The 15,467-nt window shown below is 54.0% G+C and overlaps 1 protein-coding gene across 1 annotated transcript in view; it reads left to right on the forward strand.

Moving 5' to 3' along the window:
* The first annotated feature begins 3,106 nt into the window (after positions 1-3,106).
* NEK6 (NIMA related kinase 6) overlaps positions 3,107-15,467 on the forward strand; it is an 86,403-nt gene continuing 74,042 nt past the window's right edge. The window contains exon 1 of the mRNA XM_043566893.1: positions 3,107-3,269. The gene's annotated coding sequence lies outside the window, so the exon portion shown is untranslated. The remainder of the gene's footprint in view (positions 3,270-15,467) is intronic.

Consider the following 15,467-nt stretch of genomic DNA (forward strand, 5'->3'; position numbering starts at 1 on the left):
GGAAGTGCAGTCATCAGGATGTGGACAAGGCCCCGCAGACAAGGGGCCCCCATTTTGCACCGCATATAATGTAAAAACTGAAACCCCCAATGCAGTGACGTTTGCATACAACCAGGTGACCCTAACGTCGATCACCCGAACCGAGACTTTCTTGGACTGAAAAGGGATGCTGTTAACAGTAATCTCGTCCAGACAATAAGCAGAGTTGAGACTTCCTGGGAAAACCGAGATTGTCCCCCCACCAAAAATTCCCATCGTTGGGAACCCGGCAAGACGACCTTGTGTCCAAAGGGCCTGGTTCTGATTCTAGTCTCTCAGGCCTTCTCTCGTCCCCCACTGCTCCCTCCCCAAATACTGACAACAACAGCAAACCCGGGTTCAAATCCTGGCTGTGTTCAAACCACTCTATTACCCTGAGCCTCAGTTTCTTCATCTGTAAAACAGAGAGCACGGCCCCCATCTCGAGGCACGCTGGGAGAATGAAATGCCTCATGCAGAGCTGGGTGTGGAGAAGGGGCCAGCAATGGTAGCTTCTCTTCCCCTAATGCAGAGAAATAATGAAACGACATGGGCTTAATCCTGAAACTCTCGGGGGTGAACAGAGAGAGGCTTTCTCCCAGACTAGATTCACAAATGCCACCGTGGGAGGAGGTGTCAGGCAGCGTGCGCAGGGAGATGCTGATTCTAATTCTGGGAGTCATTTTGCGAAGCACCTCTTCACGGTGACTCATTTGGGGACTCGCTGAAAAATCCTTTGAGTTAAAAACAAAAGTTGAATGGGGCTCAGGTTGCACCCATTTCCCTCTACCCCCTACCCTGGCCAACATAGTGGGGGGAGTGCAGGGAACCTGGAGGGTCTCTGGGCTGAATTTGACCTGCTTTTTTTTGCCCTCAGCGTATCCACCTGGGGCTGGGACCATGCCAGAGGGAAGGAAATGGGTGAGGAGGAGAAAGGCCGGGAAAACAGTGAATGCTCCACCCTGCCAGCTCCTGAATTATAGTCCAAGAGGGCAGGAAGGGGGCGGGGAGGTGCACAAGCCTTCTTTATCCCCCTAACACTCTGCATTGGCGTCAGCTCGCGGGAGGTGTGAACCATCTCTGCTGATTGCAGCTGGCTGCGTGCTGTGTGACCTGGGGCATGCTGCTTGGCCTCTCTGAGCCTCAGTTTCCTAACTAGAAAATGAGGATATTAGGAGTACCTGTTAAAGGGGCTCCACGAGGCTGGGGTAGGGCTTTGCAAACTGCAAAATCCTACACCAGGGCTTCTCTTCCTGGCGGTCTGACACTGCTCTCAAAGTTTCCTTCCAAGGGAAATTTCAGGTTGTCCTGTAGCCTACCAGGACTGTTCTTGGAACCTTGGGCCTGTCCTACATACAGAAGACCTCTCATCACCTCCCCTCTGCTCAAGTATCACTTCATCAGAGAGGCCTTCTTCCAGCACCTTCTATGAAAAAGCACCCCTGAGCTCTCCTAGCCCTTTCCTATTTTATTTTCTCCACCAAACTTATTAACCACACCATGCATATTAGCAATTTCTTCTCCCCACGCCCCACCCTCCAGATTGAAGCCCCAGGAGAGTCAGGGCTGTATTTTGTTCCCAAGCATATCCCAGGGCCTAGAATAGTACCTGACCGGTATCAGGTGTGCAGAGATAGGCGTCGGGTGATTGAATGAAGCAATTACTGTTTGCTGAGTGGATGTGGTCAATACCACTGATCTGCTAGTAACCCTGCATGCAACACATTGTCTCAGAACTTCTATTTATTTCTATTACTTTTTGCAATGTTATTGCTTATAGTTATCTCTTCGATCTACCTGGTATTTATTGTCACGTATATCATGTGAAGTGAGGTTGTAAATGAGTCCCCTACTAAACGGCTAACAAATGTGCCGAATGATCCACTCTGCTCCTGCTGGTTTGTGGAAGGGCTGGGACTGAGCTGGGTCCTCTGGGCCAGCTGCCTCCCCATCTGTCCTCCCTTATACCGGCAGCCCAGGGCTATGTTGTTCATGCGGTAGGATTGCCTAGATTAGCAGGCACTGGAATTAGACAATCTGTGGCCCAGCTACCTGTTCAACCGCTTACCATCTGGGTGACTTTAAGCAAGAGAATTTGTTTCTTCCAGCCTCTATTCTAAACCTCATGTATCCCTTCTGTAAAATGGACACGAAAGCAGCCTCATGCCTCCTTCACAGAATGGCGGTGCGGTCGTAAGACTGGCACACAGTGGGTACTCGGTTGGTATCATTGTTGTTACAGATCACAGCCAGGTGCAATACTGGGGTATCCTCTCTGTGCCCAGCACGGTGTTGTGACCAAGCTGGACAGTAGTCAGGCAGTCAGTGTCAGTCCCTGGTTCCAGTCCTCCTCGGGAACATAGCACAGTTTTGCATGTGGAGGAGAAGCAGCCAGTGTGGAAACAGGAACCGTGTAAGCTAGAAGCGTCCCCTCTGGGGATGGGGGGTGGGGTGGGGGAGACGGGTTCCCTTAGGAAGTGAGGCAGGGAACTGAGCAGCAACCTTTGAGGCCCCATGGAGACTCTGTCTCCTAAGCATTCGTTAGTAGAGCCTTCTCCTAGAAAGCTCTGCACATTGACTCTTACTAGTCCTGGGGTCCACAGGAAGTGGGGAGCTCCAGATGAGGAGATGTTGGCACTTTGAGGGCAGGGAGCAGCACCTTTGCCACATCAAGATATCCTTGGAGCCTACCTCAGTGCCTACATGCAGTAGGCGCACAATAAGCGCTGGTTGACTGGCCAGTATGCCCAGGGCCGTGAAGGGAGCAACGTTAGGTGATGGGTACACAAGAATGGATGGGAGGGGTCCACGAGTCCTCTGATCGCGGACCCTAATCCTAAACGTCTAGAACCCGAGGAGGGGTGGAGGGGAGTCTGCTGGGCCTGACTCGCTGTGAGAGTTTGGGCCTCAGTTTCCCCATCTTCGAAGTAGGGCGCGGGGTGCGGCTCGGCCGAGCGGACCACCCGGGGTCCAAACGGCTCGGGGGCGCGGAGCGGTCCCGGCGCCGGGCGGTAGCCGCGGGGCGCCCCCCGGGCCAGCGTGGCGGCAGCGCGCACGAGCGCAGGGGGCGGCGCGGCCCCGCGGTGGGGAGGGGCGGGAGCGCGCGCGGGCCCGCGCAGGCGGCGGCGGAACCGAGCGGACGGGCGTGCGGCCGCGGCGCCGCCGACTCGTGTGGGACCCTCCGCTCCGGCCGGCCGCCCGCCGGGCCGCGCGCCGCTCTTCCCGCCGGCAGCCGAGCCGCCCGCGCGCCGGTGAGTGGCCTGGGGCCGGGGCCCGGCGGGATCGGGCCGGGGAAGGGGCGGGGGCCGGGCGGCGGGGCAGTCACCCGCAGCCGGGCCGAGAGGGGTGCGCGTGCTCGCGCGCGCGGCCGCGACTCGGCGGGGGACGGCGGGCGGGGGTGTACGCGGGAGGCCGGGACTCGAGTGTACGCGAGAGCCCGAGTGTGTCGGCGGCCGTGCGTCCGAGCGTGCGTGGGCGGCGTGTGTCCGTCTGCCCCTCGGGGTGTGCGCCCGAGTGTGCGCGTGCACGGCGGAGGGTCTGGGTGGTGGGGTTTGCGGTGAAGGAGTGCGGGGGACGCGCGCGTGGCTCCCTTTTGGACGTTTATTGTTTACTGTTTGCCAAGGAGTGTGCCAAGCGCTTCACGTGGGATCCCATTTTTGTGAAGGAGTTGTGTGGGTTCGGGGAGTACGTGCGCGCACGTGTGTGAGCGTTCACAAGTGGTTTCTGTGTGCATTTGTGAGCCTTTGAGGACTAAAGTGTACAGACGTGCGTGCGGATGTGTATTTTGTGTCCGGGAGTGTGGGAGTGTGTTTATTATGGAGGCCGAGGGCCCCCCTTGGCACCCACAGGGCGTTTTGCATGATGCGTCAGCCCCTGGCCCCGATGCCAGGGAGCCCATGGAGAGAGAAGTAGGCCAGGGGTGGGCACCTGGTGGGTGCTGGGCCTTGTGTGGTGAATGAGGGCCAGCGGTCAGACCGGTGGAGCCAGGCTGGGCCTGGCAGAGAGGGAAGCCTCAGAGCCAGGCGTTTGGTGGGGCCCGCTGTCGGGACCCTGCATGGGGCCCCCGGGTGCCCAGGCTGGGCTGGCGCTATGGTGGGTCTGGCAGAGCTACTTGGCCTGGTGTCGGAGGACTTGTGTTCACTTCTTCCTAAATACTCTTTCTGGGTCTCCTGGCTTTGTTCTCGCCCCTCTCCGGCCCTGGCAGATTTTAACCTTTCCCCTGTGCCTGGGGGGCCTGACCCTGGGGAGACTAGGGGTCCCAGGATACTAGTCTGTGTATCCGGGGGTCTCTCTGTCTCTGCTTACTCTGCTAAGTAGATGAATACTCGTCCAGTTGATGCATTTGTTGAGCCTGGGCTCCAAGCGTGAGTCCCCAAGACAGTAAGAAACAGCACAGCACGCTGGGGATGCTGGTTTCCAAGGTCTGTCCTGCAGCTTTGAGGGACGGCTTTTGGGGGGGGGGCTTTAGAAATGTTGAAAATCTCTGCAGTTGAAGGTCTCAATTGCTTCAAGGCCAACTTCGGAAACTCCGGAGCGCCCTAGTTCCCCTGCGTTTTCAGAACTCAGCTTGCCTCTCTGAGGGGAAAATGTCGTGCGCAGGCAAATCTTGGAGGCACATTTAAAAATCCGTGGTGTTAATGGAAGAAGAATTTCATTGAAAGGGATGTAGAGCCGGCTGGAAGCGCCCCGTTCCCCAAGCAGCAGCTTACAGAGTGAACTTTGGACGTCTCTTTTAGCAAACAAAACCTGGAAGGAAACAAAAAGACCCACATTCTTTTTCTTTTTTGTCCTAAAAAAAAAACCCCCAAAAAACGAAGAAAACACCTTCTGGGTTTGCTGGAAATGCTGCCTCTCCTTCTCCCCTCAAGGCCAGGCCCTCCCTCCATCCCCCACCCCCAAATAAAATATGCCTGTGGGGAGCTGTAGATGAGTCACTCCCTGGCAGAGAGCCCCACGGGCAAACATTTGGGAAGGTTCTTGCCTAACTTCCCAGAAGAAAAGGCCCAGGATTTAAAATGGTCCCTGTGGTTTGTCAGCCACTGCCGTCCCAGTCTGCTTCGGAAATGACTAAAAAGTAGTTTCTGTCCTCACAAAACAAAGTCTCAGACTGAAGCGGTGGCCCAGGTTGGTCTGGGCTTGGGGTTTCAAGAGGGTTTGAAGAATCAAAGCTCCTGGTTTTGCCCGGTGGCGTTTCCAGTGGCTCCGAGCAAGGAAGGGGCAGGGAAGGGGGAAAGGAAGCCATGCTCATGGAGCCCCCTACGGTGCCCTGATCACAGTTGTGCCACAGAGAGGTCGAGCCTGTGTCCTGGGACTGCTGAAAGGAGGTGGAGGCAGGATCCTGTCACCTGCCTGACTTCAGGCCTGTCCTCTGAAGGTGCGCGGACGGGGTGCTCGGTGTTTTCACACATCTATTCATTTAACCTTCATGAGGATGTAGGGGGTTATTATCTCCATTTTACAGATGGGTAACTGAGGCTCAAAGAGATGAAACGATGTGCATAATTTTCTGTAGGTAGCGCTACAATTAGGGGCCACCATTTATTGAGGGTCTCCTGTGTGCCAGGCACGATACTGAAAGCTTTAGGCTTATTTCCCTCAATCCACTCAGCAACACTATGAGATAGGAACTATTTGAATACTTAAAACTTTTTTTTTTTTTTTGAGAGAGAGAGAGAGAAAGAGAGAGAGAGAGAACACAGGGAAGGGGCAGAGGGAGAGGCGTAGAGAATCTTAGGCAGGCTCCACGCTCAGCATGCAGCCTGACAACACAAGGCTCAATCCCACGACGCTGGGATCATGACCTCAGCTGAAATCAAGAGTTGGACCCACAATCGACGGGGCCACCCAGGCACCCTTAGATGGGAACTATCTTGATGCCCATTTTACAGGAAACTGGGGACACAGATTAAATAACGTGCCGAGGATCGTGGACTGCCGTGCGGTTGACCCTGGAGTTGAATTCAGGCTGGTCTGAGCAGAGCCAGCAGTCTTCCCACTGGACCTGGAAAGTAATGGTCACTGTCTTCCAGGTTCCTTCAGGGCTGGGTTCGTCGGCCGGCTCCAGCCTTCCGGGACAGGGCTTCCTGAAGGTGCTGCCCTCCTTCCTTGTCCACTCTTGCCCTTCTGCTGTGGATGACCCACGCCCAGGGCCAGGACTGTCAGAGAGAAAGGTCTACAGTTCACATTTTTTTCTTTGCTCATGAAGTGCCAAAGATTGGTTTCAGAAGGGAAGTGTCAAAACAATTGTCGAAAAGAGAAGAATATTCCCTTCCTCTTCTCGGGTCAGACCAAGCAAGGGAGTTAGCGGGTGGGGAGTGGAGGACCCTGGTGAGTCATCCGAGATTAAACATGGGTTGGCATCTCTGGGCCTGCGTGGGGAGGGAGCAAGCTGGGGCACTGCCCTCAGGCAGAGCCCAGTGCTGGACCCCCAGTGATGGCGCGTTACCCCCAGGGCCCCGACTCCCAATGCTGAATACCTGACAACAGGATCATTTCCATGTAGGCTGCTTGTCACTTGCCATTTTAGCCCCGTGCCTGTCTCTCTTCCTTGTTCGTTTTCCTTTTTATCACGGTTTATACTATGCTGTTCTTGAAAGGAATGTTGTGCGTGCGGACCTGTGCCGCTTGGGGTGTGTGGGGCCCCTGCAAGTGTCCTTTGATGTTGGGAAGGAAAAGGCATTCCTCTCCCTTCTGAGCGTGTTCTGCACATTGATGAACATTTGCAAATTGCTTTGAGATGCGTTAATTTAAGGTGTGAAATAATAGATCTTGTGCGAAGGCTCAGCCACATTTCTGGCATTGATGGATTTCTCTCCCGTCTGGCCTGCGATTTGGGGAGGTAAAAATAGTCCTTGTTCCTACATTTTTATCTTTATTTATTTATTTATTTATTTATTTTTGCTGATGTCATTCTTAGGAAGCGGTGTGCACATACCACGGGCCTTTCTTTTGGCCATCACTTCGGATGGTTGCCAGAGTGCTGGTGACCAGAATGTGGAGCTTTGGGGAGCAAGGCTGCTCCTGGCATGTGTGTGGGGCGTCATCTGGGGTGGTCTAAGCACCTCCCGGGGGGGTCTGGGAAATGGCTTCGAAATGCGTGGGTGGTAGATGATGACCAGGATTGGCCAAAGATCTTCAGTGGCTTTTTGGTGTGTGACCATCTTCTAATGTCTGACTTTTGGGTAGTGACAAGATGGCCTTTGGAGAAAAGGTTTTATGTTTTATGTTTATTTTTTTTTTAGACTTGTATTTTTTTAAGCTAAGCCGTATGCCCATTGTGGAGCTTGAACTCACGACCCCGAGATCAAGAGTCAGATGTTCTACCGACTGAGCCAGCCATGTGCCCCGAAAATATTTTTATTTTAAAAAGAAAAAAATCAGGTCAGTGGCTTCGCCCATTCTTGTCTGAGCTGGGTGACATACTCGCAGTCTCTTCCTTTGGCCCAGACTGAATTAAACCAACAGCCTTCTCAGACTCAGCTTCCAGACAGGAGCGGACATTGGGGCAAATCAGTTGGTGGTGTAATTTCCTGTGACGTTCAATTTGGGAACTTGAACGTGGAGTGTGATCTAGCAGTTTGACATCTGTCCTTCCAACGGACTTGCTTGTGTGGAAACAGACCCACATATACAGCCTCTGCTGTGTTGTCTCCAATTCTGGATTTTTCCACAGACGACTGCTCGGGTGGTCTGGTGGCAAAGGCCCGGTCTTCTGGCTGGGTCTCTTGGCATCCACGAGCAGGATCACCGCACCCCAAACCCAACTGGTTGCTTTGGCTGGATTCTGGGGGACGGACGAGCGAGGGGCCAGCCGAATTGAAAGGTGGTGCAGTCGGGATCTGAAATGCATTCAGTTCCAACTGCCTTGATCCGCATGGAGCCGATCTTTCTTTCTCTTAGACATCTGTGTGATGGTGACCTCATAGAAAAGAAAAAGGGGCTTTATGTAGGAATTCCATAGAGTGTGAAGGAATTTCTGCAGGGGAAGGGGGAGGGAAGCTGCCATTGAGAGCCTGCGGTTCTGCATTTCCTCGAGTTGTTGAAGCCCCACACTTCAAAATTAGGCTGGGGGTGGGGCGGTGCTTGACCTTGAGAAACGGAGCTGGCGCCTTAGAGGAGAGCTCCCCAAAGCCCCCAAGTTGTAGTTGAGGATATGGGGTTGGTCCCTCAGAGCCCTTGTCACTGCAGGTGAGTGGCAGACTTGGAATTTGTCCACCACCCCTCTCCCCGAGGTCTGCCCTGCCTTGTTCCTTGTTGTCCCCAAAGTCTTTGAAACTGGGAGTTGTCAGGAAGAGACGTGCAAAGGGGTACCCGTTGCCTTGCAAGTGACCTTCAGCTCTGGTGAGTCCAGAGCAGTCCAGAGAAGAACCACACGCCCACTTTACAGAATGAAGACTGGGGCCCAAGGAGGGGAAGGCACTAACCCACGATCACATTAGGGACTTGAGCTTTGGCACCAAATGGAGCGAGGTGGGAGTCCCAGAGCAAGCCATTCACCTCCCGGAGCCTCAGTTTCCCCAACTGGGGAACAGAGACAATATCAGAACCTCATAACGTTTGAGGGAAGAACTACAGGAAACAATGGATATAAACCCCTCAGCACATGGGTGGCACCCCAGAAGTGCTGCCCCGAGATTTTATGGGAGGTGAGGAAACTAGTTGTTTCCTAGGGTCACCGGGCCGGGGTCACTGGGCCAGGAAGGTTGTTTCTCTGTCCGGAGCATTTTCAGCGCCCCTGCCTACTGAGGCCCTAAGTGAGGCTGAAAGCAGTGTCAGGGGCCGCTGAAGCACTTCCCCGTGATCATGACCCTCAAAATAGACCGGGAAGAGACGCGCGGTTTGGACCGAGGCGGGCTTTAAGTCCGGGTGCTCTGGGCGGCCCAGGAAAACGTGTAGAAGTCAGTGTCTTGTGCTGCCCTCCGTCCGCCCCCCCACGAGGCTCGGAAAGGGAGCCTTATAAGGTTTTGACGCGTCCTCTTGGAGTCGGAGGGTCTCGGGAGGCCCCGAGAGCTGTGTCAGCCACAGTGTGTTATTAAGCAAGGCAGATGTTTTGTTAATTATTTACACAGCGTCGGGCCCCATCAGAGGTCTGTGCTGACAGAAGCGGCTGTCACAGCCCCGGGCCCGGGGGCAGGGAGCCCTCGCGGAGGGTCCGCACAGCGAGGCCCGGGCCCCGGGTGGGGGCGGGGAGAGGCCGTGCGTGTTTGGCGCTCCCTCCTAAGCCATTTGGGGTTCTGTCAGGCTGGCTTGTCCCTAAAGGGGGGGGGGGGTCCTTGTCCCACGGAAGTGGCCGCCCCTCCTGAGGCAGCTTCCATGGGCCACAAACGCTCTTCACACCTGAGACCCTGCCGTGCTGTGTGTGGGGAGGGGAGAGCCTCAGTGGGCTCCGGAGCCACCTTGGAATATTGCACCTCTACTCCCTCATTGGGAAAATGGGCCAGTAGCACCAGGCTTGAGGCCCTTGATTCTTGGACACTGTTTGGCAGGGAGGAGGGTGAAGGGGGGACTTGCCTTAGAAATCCAACTTTAGGGCGCCTGGGTGGCTCAGTCGGTTAAACGACACCCTCTTGATTTCGGTTCAGGTCACCGTCTCGCGGTTTGTGATTTCGAGCCCTGCGTGGGGCTCTGCGCTGACAGTGCTGAGCCTGCTTGGGATTCTCTGTTTCCAGCTCTCTCTGCCCCTCCTCCCCCTCAAAAAATGAATAAATAAACATTAAAAAAAAAAAAAAAAAGAGGGACGCCTGGGTGACTCCATCAGTTAAGCGTCTGACCTCAGCCCAGGTCAGGATCTCGAGGTTCCTGAGTTCGAGCCCCTCGTCGGGCTCTGTGCTGACAGCTCAGAGTCTGGAGCCCGCTTCGGATTCCGTGTCTCCCTCTCTCTCTCTGCCCCGCCTCTGCTCATGCTCTGCCTCTGTCTCTCAAAAATGAATAAACTTCCAAAAAAAGTTAAAAAAAAAAAAAAAAAGAAATCCAACGTTAGAACCAGAATTGTGAAAAGAAAGGGGTCTGGGATCAGAGCCTTCCCTGAAGGGTCACTAAGGGAGAGGGACTCTAGCTCGGTGGGGGGGGGGGGGGGGTTGTCGCGCAGGGCAGACCTGTCTTCCCACAGCACTAACCCCATTACCTGTTTTACATAAGGAGGCTTCGCACAGGAGTCATTTTAAGAAAAGATTCTCGGGGCGCCTGGGTGGCTCAGTCGGTTAAGCGTCCGACCTCGGCTCAGGTCATGATCTCATGGTCGGTGAGTTCGAGCCCCGCATCGGGCTCTGTGCTGACAGCTCAGAGCCTGGAGCCTGTTTCAGATTCTCTGTCTCCCTCTCTCTGACCCTCCCCTGTTCATGCTCTGTCTCTCTCTGTCTCAAAAATAAATAAACGTTAAAAAGAAAAAAAAAAAAAGAAAACATTCTCATATGAAACATCCATAATCTATAAGTCCATGTGGGGACAGAAAGCAGATTGGTGGTTACCAGGGGCTGAGGGAGGGGAGCATGGGGAACTACCACTTAATGGGTACAGGGTTTCCTTTTGCGTGATGACAATGTTTCCGAACCAGAGAGAGGTGGCGGTTGCATAACACTGCGAATGTGCTAAACGCCACCGAATTGGTCACTTCAGAACGGTCAACTTTATGTTACGTGGAAAAAATGTTCACAAGGTTCCAATGCTTAAAAATAAAAGCACGAAAGCCTCTCATTTTACAGATGGGGAGACTGAGGCCCCGAGAGACTGTGACCAGTTCCCAAGGTCATGGACGCTGTCCTGCTTCTCAGGCCAAGGCTCTGGTCATGGTGCTTGAGCCTGGGCTGTGGGCGAGGAGTCCGATGCAGAAACACAGACCCGTGCACAGTTGTGCGGGTGGAATGGACTCTGGTTAACCAGACCCGCCTGTGCCGGCTGGTATGCGGCCGTCCGTTCACTCATTGATTCGAGTCATACATCCCAATGTCTGGGTCAGGCCTTATTCTGGGAGCTGGGTCCCAGAGACCCTCTCAGGGCCCCACCCCACAGCCTCTAACAACCTGGTAAGGACAGAGGTTGTGTCACGAGCTCCTCTGGGTGCTGGTGAACGTCTGCAGTAGGCATCTTTCTGGGGCTCGTTCTCTGGGGAAGCAGGAACCCTTTCCAGGAGGGAGGGCATCCGAGCCAGCCTTGAGGGAAACGCGAGGTTTGCCTGGAGGTCTCAGAGGGCTGGGGTGAAGGGCAGGTAGACCACAGGGTGAGTGGGTGGGTGGGCTGCGGGATGGGGTCGTGGGCTGTGGGCAGACCCCCAGCAGTGTGAAATCAGAGACCTCTGCCACTTCCCCAGCTCTTGACCCCTTCCATAGACCTGGCACCTACTGTATGCGTCATTCCATTCTAACCCTTTACGTGGATTTTTTTTTTTAAACGTTTATTTTATTTTTGAGAGGCAGAGTGAGAGAGAGCATGAGCATGGGAGGGGCAGAGAGAGAGGGAGACACAGAATCCGAAACAGGCTCCAGGTTCTGAGCTGTCAGCACAGAGCCCAACGTGGGGCTCGAACCCACGGCCCACGAGACTGTGACCTGAGCCGAAGTCGGATGCTTAGCTGACTGAGCCACCCAGGCGCCCCACCCTTTACGGGGATTAACTCATTTGGTCCTCCCAGCAGTTCTCTGATGTAGATGTCATCATTATGCCCACTGTGTGAACGAAGAAACAGACACTGGGAATCCAGGATATATGTGCTTAGTTAATTACCATCAGCATGTGTGCTGGATGGAAGCCGGCCGCATCGGGGTCTGGTCTGCAGAGTCAGAGGGCAGAGGCTGCCATCTGGAAGTGCCTGTCATGTGGGCTGTGAGTTGGTGGCCAGGTCCAGGGCCTGGGAGAGGGCCTCCTAGGCAGCTGGAAGGAACAGCACGTGGCAAGGAGCAAATGGTGGGAAAAGACACTGCTGAGGCCTGCGGGACCTTGGCGGTTGGGGGGGGGGGTTGGCCTTTATTGGAAGGGCAGTGGGGCTCTGCTCCCTCTGGAGCCTCGATGCTCAGCAGTGTTTCTTTTGCTTGCTATGTTCCAGCTATGTGGCCTCCTTAAACCTTTCCTCAGATGGGTCAAGCAGATACTGCCCTCTGTCCCCTCTTCCTGAAATCCTCCCCCTCCCCCCCCCCCAGTGTTCCCCTGACTTGCTCCTAGCCTTCATTGAGGACACCCCAAAAGTCACTTCTCCAAAGTGACCCTGTTATCCCCATCCTGTCAAAATGAGTCCCTCGCTCCTTTACTCCTCTTTCCCTGACCTGGCCTTATTTTTCTTCGGCACCCCTACCCCTTCCTGATTTCCTGTGTTTGTTGTTTCCCTCCCAGACTGGAACGTAAGCTCCATGAGGGTAAGACTTGACCTGCGAACCACCACTGTATCCCCCGTGCCCAGCACTAGGCCTGGCACGTAGTCGGTGCTCAATGGGTATTTACTGAATGAATGGAAAGTTTCAAGTGAGCAAGTGGCAGGATCCTTGAAGAGTGTCTTTGTGAAGTTACTAAACCTGTTAGCAAACTTTGCTTCTCCCAGTGGACAGACAAGGGCTGAGTTGTGTCCAACTGACCCTTCTCTGTTCAGAAAAGGTTTCTTAGAGAAAGGCTCAAATTATTCCAAGGGAGAAACCTACACTTATAGAGGGCTTGTACCTCCCAGAGTTATTGGGGTCTTTTTCTTTGCTCCTTCTCTGCAGGGGCCATTCTTTTTTTTTTTTTTTTAAATTTTTTTTTTCAACGTTTATTTATTTTTGGGACAGAGAGAGACAGAGCATGAATGGGGAGGGGCAGAGAGAGAGGGAGACACAGAATCAGAAACAGGCTCCAGGCTCCGAGCCATCAGCCCAGAGCCTGACGCGGGGCTCGAACTCACGGACCATGAGATCGTGACCTGGCTGAAGTCGGACGCTTAACCGACTGCGCCACCCAGGCGCTGCAGGGGCCATTCTTGATGCCCGTATAGGAGCAGCATTGGGTTGGATTGAGTGGGTGCACGTCTTAAAGCTACATTTTTTATCAGGCATACTTCTTTTTCTCAGAGCACATATCTTTTGGGGTTTGCTTAGGGAAAGGGAGGTGTTTAACCTTCCCAAGCCACCTCTGGGCACAGACACTGCTGTGCAGCAAATGAGCAGAGCCTGCAGTTCACCCAGCCCAGAAAACGGGGGGTTGGGAGTTGAAAGAGGAAGTGATTCCCTAGCTGGTGTGGCCTTGGCAGGCCACCAGGGTGGGTGCCCAGATTGCGGGACCACCGGGGACCACATGGCAGACATACAGGGAGCTGGGGAAGAGGGAGCCCCCCCATACGTTTGGCGGGTCCGGCTGAGTCCAGCCGGATTTAGTTACACTAGCATCTCAAGTGCAGACTTGGTGTGCCTGACTCAGTGTGTATGCATTTCCTTCGTTCATCTCCCCCAGGAATTTTAGTGGCCTTTTGTGTTTGTTTTAAATGCCAGCCTCCTCAGCTAACCCAAGAGGAAATGAAGACTGGATTTTTCTCTGTGGAGAGGCTGGGGACAAGGGTGAGGGCTGCCCGCTCTTAGTGGTGACAGCACAGCATCTGGGAACTAATGCACAGAAAATACTTGTACTTCAAGCTAACAACTTTGGTTTGCACATGCTTTTGTGGCATCCCAGGCCTTCAGATATCACCCATCTAGAGCTTAGGCACATGATGAGCACAGTTTCCAAACTCTCAAAAGGGCAGTGGTCTGTACAAGCATTTTAGTGACATTTGGGGACAAGAGAGGCAGTGTGGAAGATGCTCTTTGGTCGCTAGTATGTAAGAAGTTCATGGATGCTTGAATGGCTTACGGGGCGGCATCTTTGAAATTGCACGGTGCTGAAAATTCTAGGACATATGGTCACTGTGATGTGCTAATGTTAGCAATCGAGATATTTAATTACCCAGAAAAAAACCCTTTGCCTATCCACTACGGGTTACTGGAGAGCCTTTATTTCTCAGGAGGAAGGTCTCACACTGTGTGATCCGGACCAGCAGACAGGGAGTCATTATCCCTCATTAATTTATTAGCTAATTAAGTGATTTATCTGGTCACGCGTTATTCTTTCCATTGCTGTTCATTGGCAACATTTACCGGGTCCCACTCTGTGCCTGGACTGGTGCTGGGCACTGGGGACAGAATGAAACAGAAGAGCAAATGTTACCGAATCCCCGCTGGGTGCCAGCCCTCTGGGTGGTGGTGTGGGCTACAGGTGAATTCATTTCCCTGTGGTCGTTTACTGAGCACCTACTATGCACAGACCCATAGAGATGCTGAATGAAAATGATCCAGTGCCTTGTGGCTTGAACTCTCACTGCATTTTGATGGGGTCTTTTGGTCCTGGCCCCCCGCTTCCTGTGGCAAATCCAGCCAGCCACCGTTCACAGGCCCTGGAATGAACCAGAAACAATCCAGATGCCCCAGGAACCGACGTGAGAACAAGGCATCTCCTTCACACGTTGCGTCTCAGTTCCGCATCTTGCCGCCACCCAGCATTTTGAGACAGAATGTGAGATCTCGTGGTTGGCTAAATACATAAATATTTTATGTCTCGATATTCTGAAAACGAAGCCCAAATGTGCAGAACTGCAGCACATCAGTGCTATAGATCATATGTTATAATAATCTGATGACATGTTGTTTAAATATTTATGGACTGATGCGCCATGACAATGGGGGGAGAGTGTAGTCTTGGAGCAGAGTCGGGGCAGATGCTGGAAAGGAGGGAGCGGATTCACGCGATCCTGGGAAGCACCACGCGACGCTCAGGGTTTTGATTTGATGTTTTTGGGTTTCGTGACAATAGCAGTGGCTGCCATTTATTGAGCACTTGCTGTGAGCCATACCCTTCACCGATGTCATTTCATTTGATCCTCAGAGCAACCCCACGAGGATGAGGCTCTTGATAATCCCACGTGACCTAGGGGACACCGAGGCCCGGGCAGGTCAGATCTGCCCTAGACTCCACAGCTGGAGGGGCCCAGGACCAAACCCAGGCTGGCTGCAGTCTGAGCTCATAGTCACTGTGTCTTCTGCTCTGCCCGTGACCAGTCCTGTCGGAAAAGCTGCCACTGCCACCTGGTACCGACTGGACTTCCTGAATCACAGAAAGAAAGATGACGTCTGTGACATGTCAGGCAGGAGTAGAAACCCTGGGAACAAATGTCTAGCCCAGCAGGGGTGACTGTGTGCCAGCAGAGCCACCAGGCCACGTGCCTGGCACGAGGTGGGGACGCAGGAAGTGGCAGTTCTGCCCCTCTGCCATGCTTTTCTCTGTTGGCTTTGTGGTCATTCAGGAGGGTGCTGTCTGCAGTCCGTCCTGGGCCCCAGCCTTTACCTGAGCCTTACCCTGTCCCTGCAGTGCGACGCGGGGGCGCTAAAAACAGTAGCCCCTGGGTCTCCCGACAGCCCTGCGAGGTAAGCCCTGGGTCACCACCCTACAGATGAGGGGCTCCT

The sequence above is a fragment of the Prionailurus bengalensis genome, chromosome D4, assembly GCF_016509475.1.
Source record: "Prionailurus bengalensis isolate Pbe53 chromosome D4, Fcat_Pben_1.1_paternal_pri, whole genome shotgun sequence".
Lineage (NCBI taxonomy): Eukaryota > Metazoa > Chordata > Mammalia > Carnivora > Felidae > Prionailurus > Prionailurus bengalensis.